Source organism: Sus scrofa, chromosome 9 (assembly GCF_054392235.1).
Source record: "Sus scrofa isolate SSC_HxYL_T2T_F1_AM1 chromosome 9, Sscrofa_HxYL_maternal_Yorkshire_Landrace_v2.0, whole genome shotgun sequence".
Lineage (NCBI taxonomy): Eukaryota > Metazoa > Chordata > Mammalia > Artiodactyla > Suidae > Sus > Sus scrofa.
This window is the reverse complement of record NC_139391.1, coordinates 140,611,522-140,623,571: the sequence shown is the minus strand read 5'-3', so window position 1 is coordinate 140,623,571 and position 12,050 is coordinate 140,611,522. Positions and strand designations below refer to the sequence as shown.

At 41.0% G+C, this 12,050-nt stretch overlaps 1 long non-coding RNA gene across 2 annotated transcripts in view; it reads left to right on the top strand.

The window, feature by feature from the left end:
* LOC110255548 (uncharacterized) overlaps positions 1 to 12,050 on the top strand; it is a 266,752-nt gene that overhangs the window by 143,114 nt on the left and 111,588 nt on the right. The window contains exon 4 of one of the 2 annotated variants that reach the window (XR_014816885.1): positions 7,769 to 9,318. The exons of the other annotated variant lie outside the window; for it this stretch is intronic. This is a non-coding gene — a long non-coding RNA (uncharacterized LOC110255548). Of the gene's footprint in view, positions 1 to 7,768; positions 9,319 to 12,050 lie in introns of those variants that run through there. 2 annotated transcript variants of the gene reach the window in all.

The window sequence follows — 12,050 nt, the reverse complement described above, 5'->3', positions numbered from 1 at the left end:
CGAGGGCGTACTTTAAGATGATCTCAGGAGTCCCCTGGTGGTTCAGCCGTTTAAGGAGCCCGCTTTGTCACCGTTGTGGCTTGTGTCACTGCTGCGGCCCGCGTTTGACCCCTGGCCAGGGAACTTCCACACCTCGTGGGTATGGCCAAAAAGAAAGTCAGATGATCCCTTATTTGCAAATCGCATTTTTCCAGTAAAGACAACACGCTCTCATAAATTCAGTTTGTTCACTTTATGCAAAAGAATTCAGCATCAATTGAACACCTCTGTTTAATAACTGCTATACATTATTTCATCAAATGTGCACAGTAACCCCATATTCTTCTTTTGACCTGAGGAATTTAGGCTCAGGCGTCTTGCTTCCATTCTTCCAAGGGTCACAAATCGTGTTACAAAATATCAAAAAGGAACATTTGGGAAACAGAAAACGCTGGTTCCAATCAAGTTGCTGCCACTTCCTGCCTCGTTGATACTGGGTGATTTATAACCGTGGAGTTAATCTCCCAACCACACAAAGGTGTCATCAAGACAGAAGGTGATTATTCATACGAAAGTGGTTTTTAAACACTCTACAGCCATTCTCAGAAAAACGGTGGAATAAAAATGGTACTGTCACCTTGGCCCTTTGGACATCATTCAAAACCCAGAAGAATGAGCATAAGGAATTCACACTGCATCTTTGACAGCACTAGGAAACATCCATAACCCTTGAGGCACAGCATTCAAGGAATGGCTGATGAGTAGATGGGGTTCGTGCAGCATGGTGGGAGGTGTAGACCTCAAACAGCAGGGCAAAGCCACGGGGCTCCTGCATCCGCTGCAGAGAAGGCTCCTCCCTCTGTGCTTTGTGCCGAGCGCTGGGGAGAAGCATGGGGTTTACACGTGCACAGCCCTCCATCCTGTGGACTCACAGGGTCCCTACCAGCCCTCCTCTCTGCCGCGAGGTCTCTGCAGATGCCAGGTGCTGGAAGACCTCAGATTCCCTGGGACCCTGGAGTCAGGAAGTGCATCCACAAGGTGGCATGAGGTAGTACGTTTTTCCTTTTTCTGACCGAATAATAGTTCATCCTGCAGATACATCACATTGCATTGATTCGTTCCTCCACTGACGGGCCACGGCTGGGTGTGAGAGGTCTCCTTGGAGAGTGAGAGAGTGTAAGGTGGTACCTCACAGTAGTTTTGATGTGCATTTCTCTAATAATGAGTGATGCTGAGCATCGTTTCATGTGTTTTTTGGCCATCTGTATGTCTTCTTTGGAGAATTGTCTGTTGAGATCTGCTGCCCATTTTTTGATGGGGTTGTTTAAAGAAGGACATTACATAATGATCAAAGGATCAATCTAAGAAGAAGATATAACAATTGTAAATATATATGCACCCATTTAAAAATATGTTTAATTTCCAATCTGCTTTTTCAGGCTCATTGACTATTTCCCCCTCACTTACCTCTTCTAATTCTCTTCTGTTGTTACATTTGCACCAAAATGCGATGACTTTCATAGCGTATTTTCTCACGTAAGTCTTTTTGCTCAGGATGCCTTTCTTTCATATGAATTTAATCATACACACGCTCAAATGTTCCATTTTCTAAGAAGTATCTCCTAGGAGTAAGTCTAGGCATAAAATAACTTTTCCCTCTGCTTTTGTTCTTTCATGTAGCATTTTGTATGCTAGAGGAACAAATAACTCCATCCCAGGGAAACAGATAACTATAAAGGTTATGGTAATTGCCTTCTAATAACTATCTTTGCATCTGACCCAAGAATCTTATGTTACAATTTTCTTAATTAATCTCCTCAAATGTTCTCTGAACTGGTTTTAATCTTTCATGTGTTTCCTCATTAATCAGCGACTTGAATACAGTTTTTATATACTTCTCTTATATTTATATGAGATCGTAATTTTACCTTTTAAAGATGATGATTTAGAGTTTCAGAGGTTCTGTTGAAATGTTCAAGTAGACTCACTTGACCGGTTGGTTGGTGAATTGAACTTCATGGTTGGTGAAAGCCTAGGCGTATCGTTTTCGGATTTCCCCAAACAAACTCCAAAGGGCACCTGAACTTGACCTTCCCTAACCAGCTAATATTTTTGTCTTTCACACCAATGTTTTTGTTTTGTTTCTGATTCTGCAATGCTAATAAATTGCCCCTACATCAGATGGCCTGTGTGGGAAACTGTTTATGGACTGGCCATTGGGTAACGTCTGTCTGAAAGATGATGGATATTTACTCTCTGTTAAGCACAACATGGTGGAGAATCCAGTTTGTTTTCTTGCTTAATAGCTGTTTATTTATTTATGAGATCAAGTCAATTACGGATTGTGTACTCAGCTGGAAAAGCAGCAGGTCTTTGAGATCTGCCCTATTGAATTTTTTTTCCCATGTTTACTTTTGCCCTGTGGTTGGTAAAGTGACCTTGGAACTGTAGATCTCTGTGTCTGGGGTCCGTGTAATTGCGTATAGGAAAAGTCTTTAGCTTTCTTGAGTGAGTCTAAATGGTCTCCTTAACTTAAGAAGTGACTGGTACATCAGATTATTGTCTGTTGAATCACGGGATCTCTGTTTTTATTGGTGCGTATGGAAAAATAAGCACGTATAGAAAACTCATTTCCCCAAGTTTTACAAAAAAATAACTAGCTATAATGGAAAAAATAAAAACCTTTTGAAAAAAAAAGTTAATGCATCTAAAAAAAATGAAAAATATAATTAGAAAACCAAACTTCTAATACCTTAACATTTCTAGACTTCAAGTTGTTTCTGGATCAGAAACAAATTGACATAATTAACATGAAGCATTCACAAACTATCTGGTTTAATAATCTTGATTAAAAATAAGAAAAAGGAAAAGCTTTATGTTTTTCCCTGTGATAATACAATAATACATTTTATTTTTTTTAGAAGATTTAGGTTTGTTTTCTTATGAAGTTTCTAGTTATTCCATACTTCTTAAATTTTTTTTTTTTGGTTTATGATCAAATAAGATAACACTATTTCTAGATACATTTTAATATTGTTAAAAATTCCAACTTGTATTCAACTAAATTGAATGATCATTTTTATCAATGTATTAATAATAACTTTATGTTTATTTTATGTCATTAATTATAAATTTCAAAATCCTTAGGAACTTTCAGCCCTGTGCAGATAATAAATTGAGTTAATTAATGGCTTACAGGATGCCTAGATTAGTTCTAAGCATGACTGGTACTGAAATATTGACCAATTCATACAATTTTAAGTTTACTTTTGTTTTTCTAAATATATTTTATAGAATGGCTTTATCTGTAAGTTAATTTTTTTATAAAAAAAAGATTTTTTTTTCTTATTTAAGTACTTATCAAAGGAATATATATGGCTACAGTCACAGATGGGAAGAAATTATTTGAAAGTCACATTCTCAGGCCAGGTCCTGTACCCAGAATATATAATGAGGATGCGAAAATCAACAGGAAACAAACAGTCCAGTTAGAAAATTGCCCCCAAACTTAAAGTGACACTTAAAAAGAGAAGATATAAAAATAGCAAAGAAGCTCCCGAAAAGATGCTCCCCCTGATGAGCCGTCAGATAAGTGTACCTTAAAGTCATATCGGATGGCATGCACATGCATTAGGAGGACAAAACAAAACGAAACAAATCAACTAGGTTCCCAAAGCTGAGGATGCAGAGAAGCCGGGTCTTCCATGCATTGTGTGGGAAGTGTCACATCGTACTCACACCCCAGAAAATAGTTTAGGATTCCTTATCAAACAAAACTAAACTAAGCTTATCATACGACATAGCAGTCCTACTTCTGGGTATTTATTTTAGAAAAACGAAAACTGGAGTTCCTTTAAAAACCTGTATATGAAATGTTTATAGCAACTCTATCTGCAATAATTAAAAACCGGAAACAACCCAAATGTGTTTCAATTGGTGATGGGTACAGAAATTGTGGTACTTTCCCACAGTGGAAAACCACTCTGCAGTAATAAGAAAACGAGCTACCGATACACTCAACAACTTTTATACATCTCAAAGGTGTTTTTCTGAGTGAGAAAAGCCAGTATCCAAAGGTTAGATACTGTATAATTCAATCGATATAACTTTCTCAAAATGACACAGATGCAGAGAACAGATCAGCGATTTTTTTAGGGTTAAGGAAAGAAGCAGATAATGTGGCCAAGAATGGAAGCATCAGAGAATTAGAGAATGTCCTTTTGGTGCCGAACAGTTCCATCTTGGCTGTGATTTTATCGTAAATCTATCAATGTAATAAAATTCCATAGAACTACACGCACACACCTACAAAAGAAAGTGACTACACACCTGCAAAAACTGAAAAAGAATCTGAGTAAGATGTGTAGTCCTGCCATTGAGGATGAGCTCACAGGACTTCTTCGTACTATTTTTGCATCTTCTTGTGAGTCTACGATTATACCAAAATAAAAAGTTAAAAGGAAAATAAAAGTCATTTTATAAAAATGTTAACAAAATGCTTTCTAGTGAGGTAACAGTGGAGAGATAGATAAAGCTTTCAATATTTCTTTTTTGGACACATTTTTTTTTACACTGAGAATGAGTTGGTGAACAAAATTTAAAAAAAAAAAAAAGCACCAGTTGGCAAAGAAATAAGTAAATTGTAATTCTGGTTCATGAATCAGTGTCTTTTGAGATTAATTTCCATAAATTTATCTTCTGAATTCAAGTTCTCCATCATGCCCCATTTCTTGCTGTCACTTCTTAAGCTCGTTTTAGAGAAATTCATAATTTATTTTTGAAATATCCCTTTGAGTTAAATTGCCTTCTAGAAAATGCCACAATGCAGTAGGTTAAAACTATCTCATCGGAGGAGAAGTGTGGAAAGACGCTTTCTCGCTCTATCCTTGGGAATGTGGCCACCCCGACTTTTATTCTGCTCTTCACTGCCAAGCAGTCTTTGCTCTCCCCAGACTGACCCCCTTTCAAGAGCGATACTGTGCAGGTTTTCCGAAATTACTAATTGGAAGAGAAAGTGGAGAGAAAGGAATCCCTTGGTACTGGTTTTTTTTTGGGGGGGGGTGATTATTAATTTACAGTGAGAGATTTTTAAGGCTTTCCTGTACCTGTTTTATACCAAGCTTATTTTCCTTTGAACATACTGGAAACATTTCTACATATCTCGACCCCAGCACAAAACAGTTTTGAGCAAGTTGCCAATTAAATGTGTTTAATGTCACTCTTAACTCAGGTCCCCAGCCCTCACTAATGGCAGAGGATAGGGCTAGATAGACAGCTCAGAGAGAGAAGAGATTGCATTGACCCAAACTAAAGGATATCACGCCATAGCCTGTGTCCCGCTCCACTCAGAGTCCAGCCTGTTTGCTTTCTTTTCTTGCCTCGTGGATCTGGCCCCTAAGTGGAAGGCTGGGTAGCCCTTCGTGGGTCCTAAAGCCATCATTTCAACGAGAGATCAGGAAGTGATTCCAAAGAAAACCTGTTTTCTCCTGAGAAACATTCTCTCCCACTGGGACACTGCCAGCAAGAATCTCAGCTCTGTCTGCCAAGCGAGTTTCTGCACAGCTTGCTCAGAGTCTGAAAGCCCACGTCCACCCATCAAAGCCAGGTCGTAGCCACTCAGTTTGTTCCAGTGGAATAGCCTGTTATTCCCTAAGAATTTTCCCATGAGGATAGTAACTATCCTTGATGCTTCAAGTTCATTAGGGACATGCTTCCAAAACCCGGATTCCATGCATGTATGTTATGAAAATGAAACATGCTGACTATTGTGGTCATGTGTGTGGTGAAGAGATATTAAGATGGCTGAGAGAATGAAGTTGCAGATGCCACTCCTGTCCTGGACTCTGGGTGTGTGTGTGTGTGTGTGTGTGTGTGTGTGTGTGTGTGTGTGAGTGTGTGTGTGTGGAGTCCCCAGCAAGTGAATCACCCAGTGAAGAGTTCCACTCTTTGGTCCGGATGGATTTCACCGCCAAAAGCCTTTTTTGCTCAGTGGAGGCTGAGTTCACCACTGAGCTGAGAAGGGGCTTGGTTTTCTTCGTGCTTCACTGTCTCTGTAACCAGGAGCAGTAGCTGGGAAAGGAAGCTGGAGGAAGAACTCCCCAAAACAGTATAGTGGCCTTTCCTGCTACAATCTCAAACAGAATTTACTCATTTTCTTTTGCTTAATAAACTGATGGTAATAAGGAAGACCCCAAAACAGAAAAATAATTCCAGTTCCTTAGGAATAGAAAACAGAGACTAAATGGGGGTATGAAAGGCTATGACAGATCTGCTTTTGTGGTTGCTAATTTTTTTTGGCTGCACCCATGGCATGCAGAAGTTCCCGGGCCAGGGATCAAACCCGAGCCACAGCAGTGAAAATGCCAAATACTGAACTGCTAGGCCACCAGGGAACTCCTCTTTTTTCTTTTTCATTCCTGATTTGTATACAGTTTTTAAAGGTTACTTTCCACTTACAGGTATTATAAAATATTGGCTATATTCCCCAAGTTGTACAGTACATCTTTGTAACCTACCTTATGCCCAATAGTTTGTACCTCCCATTCCCCCACCCCTATGTGCCACCTCCCCCAGGAACCAATAGTTAGTTCTCTACTCATCTGCTTCTTTTATGTTATATTCACTAGTGTGTTGTATCTGTTAGATTCCACATATAAGTGACTTACAGTATTTTTCTTTCTCTGTTTGACTCATTTCACTAAGCATAATGTCTTCCAAGTCCAACTATGTTGCTGCAAATGACAAAAGATCTTGTTCTTTTTTATGGCTGAGTAGTATTCCCGTGTGTGTGTGTGTGTGTGTGTGTGTGTACACACGTATCTTCTTTACCCATTCATCTGTTGATGGATGGTTGCTTCTACACCTTGGCATTTGTAAATAATGTTGCCATGAACTTTGAGGTGCATTATATCTTTTTGATTAGTGGGATTTTTTTTTCCAAATATATACCCAGGAGTGAAATCAGTTACTCTATTTTCAGTTTTTCGAGTGTACTGTTTTCCACGATGACGGCACCAATTTACCGTCCCACCAATGGTGTGCCAGGGCTCCCTTTCCTCCATGCCCGCTCCAACATTTCTTATTTGTCGACTTTGATGAAAGCCATTCTAACGGAGGGGAGCTCATATGTTCTTGCGGTTTTGATCTGCATCTCCCTGGTGATTAGCAGCAGTGAGCATCTTCTCATGTGCCTGTTGGCTGTCTGTATCTCCTCTCTGGAAAAATGTCTGTTCAGTTCTTCTGCCCATTTTGGTTCTGGTTTTGAGAGTGGGGAAGCTGAGGTTGGATGAGACCCCTGTAGATGGTCTATGACAGTGAACTGCAGAACCTGTCCATACCAACAAGGTGTATCTAGTTGGGAAAATCAACTTGGACGGTGCTGGGTATCTTTCAGACTTTGCCATGGCAACGGGATGGAGGGTCTAGGTGAGGAAGTTCACAGTCATGGCACGGGTGGGAAAGAAGACTGTTAGGCCGCCAGTATGAGAAAGTGGGGAGAAAAACATGGGTGTCAGTTGGCTCTACAGCTGACAACCCTGCTCGGCTGGAAAGAGACAAATGTGAAATTACTACCTGAAAGGTAAACATGGTGGGCTTTGCCACTTAACCGGCCTGAAACAGGCACATCCGTGGAATCAGTGAGAAAGTTTCAAGGACCATCTAAGATGCCTATATACCTCATTTTCTTTATGCAAATAAGTAACCGGTATGGGAACAACATGAAGATACTGTAAGAGCACATATTTGGGCAGGTGGAATAGTGAATAACACGTACTATTCTTTCCTCAAGGAGACAGGTTGGCCAGCACTCTCCCTACTGCAGCACTTAGCAACTCCAGATACCATGAACCATCAGGTACGTTTATAGAAATGGATCCTGATAAAGAGGAAACTCCTCTGTGCCAGAAAGGTCATGGCACCCCTGAAGGGACCGCCCCAGAGGCCAGCCCAGGGGTTTAATACCACGATGAGTCAGAGGATGTTGTGTACAAGCTTCAGGATATAAGTGCTGTAATGAAATTGTCAGAAAGACATGAAACAGGAGTTCTAGAACAAGAGGAAGCGGAGGAAGGGGACCAGTGCTCTTCAAAGAGTTTTCATGCACCCGGAACATCACGAACCTTAAGCTGGGCGAAGCACAGTAAACGCTGACCTGGATTCGTGAAAAGGGGTGCCCGTGGACCACTGTGGGCAATACAAGCCTTATAAATGCCCCGTGAAACACCACAGCCAACAACACGATTCTAATCTTCCCAAAGGAAACTCTTGCTCCGGGGTAATATAATAATGTTTCAAGCGCTGAGGAAAAATAACTGCCATCCTGGAATGGATGCCTTCCTGAAGTGTGATTCAAGGGGGAGGGTGGAAAGAAGGCATTTGGAATGTTGAAGGGTTGATGACCCCCATTCACAGATGGTACCAACGATGGTTTACTGCATTCCACACCCATTTTTAATCTTTTTTTGTTTGGTTTCAAAAGTGCACATATGAGCATGTTTGCAAAGGTAAAAATGATTTAGCCCAAAGCCCGTACCGCCAGGACTCTGGCTGGATTGTTCTGAAATCAACTTACCTGAAGTCTGCAAGGGAGAAGAGCGATGGGAGCCGTGTGCCTGTCAGACCTACAAGAATGATGCTTGAAGGGGCTGCATTCATCCACAGCCCTCTGAGTCGCCAGCTCCAGGCTGCAAGGAACGCCTTCCTGGCTCTCCTGACATCTAGATGGCAGTTGCCAGGGGTGCTCTTGAACTCAAAGACAGTCAGGTCTCCAATACACCTTTCAAAGGTTCTGTTGGCCAGGGGCATGTCTACCTCAGTTTCTATTATGAATAGTAGAGTTCTGTGATACATGGGAAGTGGGTCTTATAATTTCGGGATTAGAATGGAAAGAAGGGGGCAAATCCCTCAGCTAAATTAACATAATTCTGAAGAACTCACTATGGTTCTCTGAATCACACTTTACTCATTTTGTCAACAAACACCACAGCCAATCATGTTCTAAATACACACTATTATATTTAAAATAGGGAACCAATAAAGCCCTACTGTGTAGCACAGAAAACAATACTCCGTATTTTTTAATACCTATAAGGGAGAATAATCTGAAAAAGGGTATATACATACAGACGTGTATACACATATATAAAACTGAATCACTTCACTGTGCACTGGAAACAAACACATTTTAAATCAACTATAGTTCCATAAGAAAATAAATTTTCAAATGTAGAATGGAATTCAGTGGGAATACACGCCAGGCTGCTTCCCCACACTTGTGGTATATACTAGGTTGTGTACATGAACTGCAGGTGTCTTCTGAAATTAAATTTTATGATTCCAGTGGCTCTGATGTATCATTTTATGAAGCTCCTTTAACAGTGGTCTTGTTTTACTATTTCACTGTCAAAATAATTTACGTTATTTCTACTGCTGAAATGGATCATTGGAAGTGCGCCTTTCTTTTGAGCTTCTGAGACATCACTGTATTATCTTAAATCACTTGAGGATGCTTTTGAAAGGTAACACCATCAAATTATAAACTGAGTAAGAATCTCATAAAAACGAAAACAGTTCTGCTCCTATATCCTATACCTCCCTTCAGCTATTTCACGCAAAAGAGGAATAAAACCCTTTGGGATAAAATGGCCAATGGCACCTTTTCCACTGCTACCTTTTCACTGTAAAATTCTATGTTATCATTTCTTCTTGGGATTATTGTCACTTCTTTTTACTAGAGTGGGTCCCTCAGACTTTCAACTATCATTCTGGAAAATCGCCGTTGTCATTCCAGCCGAATCAGGTTAGGCTCAGAAGTCAGGGAGCACATCTTTATCCAGGCTCATTCTTGGCTCTCCTCCCCAGTGTCACCTCCAAATTACCTTTGCTATAACCTCGGACACGGTGGAACCGTCAGGGAGCCACTTTCCATTCACTTTTTTTTTATATACACATATTTTTTATTTTCCCACTGTACAGCAAGGGGGTCAGGTTATCCTTACATGTATACATTACAATTACATTTTCCCCCCACCCTTTCTTCTGTTGCAACATGAGTATCTAGACATAGTTCTCAATGCTATTCAGCAGGATCTCCTTGTAAATCTATTCTAAGTTGTGTCTGCTAAGCCCATGAGATCTGGTTGAAACCACTGCAGGAGGGGATGAATGAGGGTCGAGGTTCTCTTGTGCGTATCGTTTCCTTGTTCTTTCTTGGTTAAGCCCATGAGCTGAGGATCTGGAGCTGAGGACTTCTTGGGAGACAGTGTCTGCTATGGAAAGCTGATGTTTGAGCATAAAAGGATCAAGGCTGGGGGAAGACAGAGGTTTACTGAGCGACTTGATAATAGCGCATTATGTGACAGTAACATCTGTTAGGTAATTACATAGAATGTATATATATATACAATTACAATATATGATTTATTTCATTCATTTCTTTTTCTTTTTTCTTTTTATGGCTGTACCGACAGCATATGCAAGTTTCTGGGCCAGGGTCTAATCAGAGCTGCAGCTGAGACCTGCCACAGCCACAGCAATACCTGATCTGAGTTCCACCTGCACCCTATTTCACAGCTTGTGGCAACGCCAGATCCTTAAGCCACTGAGTGAGGCCAGAGATGGAACCTGCATCCTCACAGAGACAACACGGGGTCTTAACCCACTGAGCCACAGGAGGAATGCCTATGTGTGTGTGTATCCACAAGCCCACATGCTCGTTTACATATAGATACATATATGGTTGATTCAACCTCATTACAGTTATTTGAAATGGACCTTGTCCAAATTTTATATCTGGAAAAGTCCTGGATAAGTTTATCCACTTGTCCAGTAAACTGTGGGCCTGGGTTTTAGCCTAGACCTGCCTAGCTTGGCCTCTTTCAATAGAAATGGTACCCCCAGTAAGCAGACCCGGCATTTACCAAAAAGGTGAAAGATATAGGCCTTTGTAGACTGTTTCTGGAAATCATCCACATTGAAAAAGCATGAAGTTAAAACGTAAACAAACGCAACCACAAAGCCATTGATAAATAGGATAAAATTAAGCTGAAGGTAAGCTGGGTCTACGCAGCGAAAACACAGCTTTTCTCAAAGAAGTCTGTGCCCTCCGCCCCGAGGGTGGCCTCTGGTCCCGAATGTGCTGCCTGACTTCCGTGTCTCTGTTTCCTGCGGCCTCTGGTCCCTGTGCAACCTGACGCGGGTTTGTGATGTGGGTTCGGACCCCCTCTCTCACTTTGTTGTGGGCGTCTTTCCTTTGGCTCGTTCTAAGGTGTTTCCTTTGACTAGAACAAAACCGTAACTGCAAGTGTAGCACTTTTCTGCGTGCTGTGAGTTATCCCAGCAAATATCAATATAAAGGTGATTGTGGGACCTCCCCCTGAATAGGTAGCCTGCTGGCCTAAGTGGCGTGGCCCCGGGACCCCCAGATTTGCACCTGGCATCTCCAGGGTGAGCAGGGCCGAGAGGACGCTTCCTGCAGATTCTGCAGCTGGACCAGCGCTACACAGGGTCCCAGAGCTTGTACTTTTCCGTTTCACTGCTGCCGAGGCTCACTCTGGCTTTTTTTGTATTCTTGCATCTTGAGAAACATTACTCCAGGGGTTCCAAGGGTAAATGCTGCCTCTAACGTGTGGGTGGAGTCCAGGTCGTGTCTTTTTACAAAGTCCCAGAGGAGAAGTGGGCAAAGTGAAGGGTCTTTTCTCCCTCTTGACCAGTGAACACATGGCGATAAATTAATGGTGATAAATGAAGCCATTCTACGCATCAAAAATCCACAATTATCATCAAGTGCTGTTTATTCCTTCTGGTTTGGTAGGTCGACAGCTGATGTGATAAGTGAAAAATTATTTTAAAAAGCGCTCATTTATATTGTTGTGTGTGGGTGAGAATTGAGCAAAAACTTTAAAGTTGGGAAATTTGCCGTATATTTCAGAAATAAAAAGAATCATGTAACTTTACCCCATAACTCTTTACTAGGGGTTATCACTCAAAAAAAAAATCAATAAAAATACAGACAAAGCCTTATCCACAAAAAAAGGCCATCACAGTGTGATTATTTATTTTATATGCTAAGT